This window comes from Anoplopoma fimbria, chromosome 4 (assembly GCF_027596085.1).
Source record: "Anoplopoma fimbria isolate UVic2021 breed Golden Eagle Sablefish chromosome 4, Afim_UVic_2022, whole genome shotgun sequence".
Lineage (NCBI taxonomy): Eukaryota > Metazoa > Chordata > Actinopteri > Perciformes > Anoplopomatidae > Anoplopoma > Anoplopoma fimbria.
This window is the reverse complement of record NC_072452.1, coordinates 25,973,986-25,978,679: the sequence shown is the minus strand read 5'-3', so window position 1 is coordinate 25,978,679 and position 4,694 is coordinate 25,973,986.

The following is a 4,694-nucleotide window of genomic DNA, read 5'->3' as shown; positions in this document are numbered from 1 at the left end:
AATCAATGTTTCATTTTCTACTGTGGATGAAAAAAACATGGGATATTGTATCAAGTCTAAAGTCAACAAGTGCTGGTTTTGATGATCTCAAAATGAAATTAGTGAAGCAGTCTGTTCTCTTCAATCAGGTGTAGTACCAGACCAACTGAAATGGGCTAAGGTTATTCCCATATTTAAAAATGGGATCCATCACTATTTTCAAATTATAGACCAATTTCTTTATTACCTTGCTTCTCCAAAATTCTCGAAAAAATTGTATATAATAGATTAATTGCACATCTTAAAGAAAATAACTTATTGTATGATTATCAGTTTGGTTTCCGTGCCAAACATTCTACCTCTATGGCCCTGGTCCAATTAGTTAACAGAATATCTTCAGCTTTGGACAACAAGGAACTCACAATTGGAGTGTTCATTGATTTATCCAAGGCTTTTGATACCGTTGATCCGAATATATTATTAACTAAGCTACAGGCTCATGGGGTTTCTGGGACTGAGCTTAATTGGTTTAAAAGTTATCTGTTCAACAGGAAACAGTATGTAGTATGGAATGGAGCTAACTCGACTTACAGTCATCTACAGTGTGGAGTTCCTCAAGGTTCCATACTTGGACCTCTTTTATTCCTTATTTATATTAATGATTTGCATTTAATATCTGATGAAGCTCTTTTTATTTTGTATGCCGATGACACAAATATTTTCATTACCGATAAAGATGAACACAAGTTGATAGATCGAATGAATAGCGTACTCGATCGGCTGGATAACTGGTTCAAATTCAACAAATTATCCCTTAATGTAGAGAAGTGTGCTTATATGATATTTAAGCCTAAAAATATTATTCTATCCGATCCTATCCAGCCAATTTTTATGGCGAACAATGCACTTGCTAATGTTTCCAATGTTAAGTTCCTTGGGGTTTTTATTGACCATAAGCTCAATTGGAAAAAACACATATCACAGGTGTCCAATAAATTGGCTAGAAACATTGGGGTTATTAGACGAGTAAGACACGTGCTGTCAAGGAAAATTTGTATGGATTTATATTACTGCCTTATTTATCCCTTTATATCCTATGGTAATATAGTATGGGCTAGTACATACAAAACCAGTGTAAATTCGATTTTTCTGTTACAGAAAAAATTTGTTAGATCTGTAACCAACTCCAGTTGGGACGCTCATAGTGCTCCATTATTTCGGAATCTGGAGTTGCTAAGCATATATGATGTGAATACTCTTCAGATCGGCACTTTTGTTTTCCAGTTTTTCAATAATTTACTTCCTTCTTCTTTTAACAGTTTTTTTATAACCAGGTCACAGATCCATAGTCATCAGACCAGATCTGTAGATCTCCTTCACCGGCAATTTTTCAGAACAAATCTGGGACAGTTTTCTATTAGGGACAGAGGTCCAGTCGTTTGGAACAGTTTTCCAGCTACTCTCGTAAACACTCATCTTTAGCTACTTTCAAAAAATATCTTAAAATGTACCTAATTTTAAAAGCCTATGATAATATGATAAACTGAATGTATGCTGTATTGTCTTTTTGCTTGTTAGTTATATCTTTACATAAATACTATATTTTTCTCCTGATAACATTTTGGTACTTTATATTAATCTAATTATAAATTATAAAATAATTTAGCAATACAATTATGTATTTCACAGAATACAATTAGTAAACCGAAGGAGCTAAATAAGAATATTAAGGTCTGAATCTTACATTTCTATCTTAAACAAGATTCACAGTCAAACACTGACATCTAGTGGTCATGAACAGAAGGTACAATGGGAACAAATAACACATCAACATTATTTATTTATTAATACAACAATGTTATGATGACATTGACTCAGCCACTCTGAGGACCTGAAGAGAATATTAATTATTGATTCATTAAATACCTTCACATTCATCCTGACATGAACGTATGACTAATGAAGCTACAGTAGAGGTTAAATATTAAATTAATATTTAAACCTCAGAACATGAAAGGGAAGCTTTTAAGAGCTCATATCTACTCTGAATTTCTGTCTTTATGTCTTAATGTTAATGTTAAATTTTACACAACATAATTATTTTTACGCACAAGTTTTGTGGTGGTTGACATAACTGAAAAACCTGTGAGGGTCCTTGTATTTTATTTATTTATTTTTTATTATTATTCTTTTATTATTTAAAAATATATATATATATATATATTTTGTATTTTTGTATTTTATTATTTTTATTATTTATTTTTTAATTTAATTTAATTCAATTCAATTTCATTTTGTTTGATTTAATTTCAACTGTTCAACTTTCTCTATTTAACTGAGGATCGATAAAAGTTGAACTTATCTTCTCTAAAATACTGTTGTCTATTTATAATATTATTATAATTATTATATATATATATTATATATATATTATTTTATTGATTTACTTTTTTATAATTATCTGGGTATTAATACAGGTTTATATTATCTTAAATGCTGCTGTGTATTTATAATAATAATATTAATAATTATGTATATATATATATCATTAATACAGGTTTATCTTATCTTAAATGCTTCTGTGTATTTATAATAATAACATTAATAGTTATGTATATATATATATTATTAATACAGGTTTATCTTATCTTAAATACTGCTGTGTATTTATAGATTATTCATTCCTCTCGGCCTTCAGCTGCTCCTTTCCTTGTTGCACCACAATCATGACTCATTAATGAAGTGCAAGAAGTCCAAAAATAACTTAAAACTTCCAGATCAGAAGTGTTTGCACAATGCAAGTTGTTTACAAGAAAATAAATCTGTCATCTGCTTAAAAAAAACAAAGATTTCCTCAGAGAATCTTAAAAACAACACAAAGAGACAAAGTGAGGAAGGAGGTGAGTAAAAAAGAAAAAGAGGAAGGAAGGACACAAAACAAAGAGGAAGGAAACGTGTCAGAATAAACAGGTTGTTTAGGAATCACTCATTCATTTAATGAGACTCAGTGGTGAATGGTGAAGAGTGCAGGAAAGAAGGGAAGGAGGCGAGGACTGTTCAACTTTCTCTATTTAACTGAGGATCGATAAAGGTTGAACTTATCTTCTCTAAAATACTGTTGTCTATTTATAATATTATTATAATTATTATATATATATATATTATATTATTATTATTTTATTGATTTACTTTTTTATAATTATCTGGGTATTAATACAGGTTTATATTATCTTAAATGCTGCTGTGTATTTATAATAATAATATTAATAATTATGTATATATATATATTATTAATACAGGTTTATCGTATCTTAAATGCTGCTGTGTATTTATAATAATAATATTAATAGTTATGTATATATATATAGGTTGTTTAGGAATCACTCATTCATTTAATGAGACTTAAATGCTGCTGTGTATTTATAATAATAATATTAATAATTATGTATATATATATATATATATATATTAATAAAGGTTTATCTTATCTTAAATGCTATCTAATAAATGCTGCTGTGTATTTATAATAATAATATTAATAATTATGTATATATATATATATTATTATAATAAGGTTTATCTTATCTTAAATGCTGCTGTGTATTTATAATAATAATATTAATAATTATATATATATATATATATATTAATAAAGGTTTATGGTATCTTAAATGCTGCTGTGTATTTATAATAATAATATTAATAATTATATATATATATATATTAATAAAGGTTTATCTTATCTTAAATGCTGCTGTGTATTTATAATAATAATATTAATAATTATATATATATATATATATTATTAAATAAAGGTTTATGGTATCTTAAATGCTGCTGTGTATTTATAATAATAATATTAATAATTATGTATATATATATATATATATATATTAATATTAGGTTTATCTTATCTTAAATGCTGCTGTGTATTTATAATAATAATATTAATAGTTATGTATATATATATAGGTTGTTTAGGAATCACTCATTCATTTAATGAGCCTCAGTGGTGAATGGTGAAGAGTGCAGGAAAGAAGGGAAGGAGGCGAGGAGACGGATGAAGAGGAGGAGGGAGGAGGAAGAGGAAGGAGGAGGAGGAGGAGGAGGAGGGGAGGAGTAAATCAATGTTGGAGACTCTCTGACGCGGAAGAAGAATCAGCCCTCTGAGGAGGAAGAAGAAGAAGGAACCCCAAAATGAAAGCCCCCTCCGGCTCCCACACTTGTTGAACAGCGTTTAATCTCCGGAGCTCCGGCGGCGTTTGGGACGCTTCCTCCCCGGCCCATCGAGTCCTTCTCCCGGGTATGAAGCTGCGGGTTTCACGGTGGATGTCTGAGCTCTCGGACTGAAACAACACATGCATCTGTGTGACTCCTGCACGCGTCATCCAGCTGTACTGGATCGATAATTCATCTTTTATTCATCCGGCGTGGGACCCCCCCCCCGTGCACGGTGCCCTGTCTCTGCGGGCGGAGGGGCTCTGATCCCGGCGTGGTGGTCGGAGCTTTCCCCGTCGATTCTTTTTTTTTTTTTTTTTTTTTTTTTTTGAAACCCCATCACTGCCTCTCCTGCAGTTCCAGAAAAGCTGGATACACGATTCATAATTCAGGAGTAAAAAAAAAAAAAAAAAAAAAGCGGCCTGGAAGAGAGAGGCCGGGGAGCACCGGGTCGTCACGCCGGCCGCAGCGCCCTCTGCGCCGGGGAGCACCGCTGG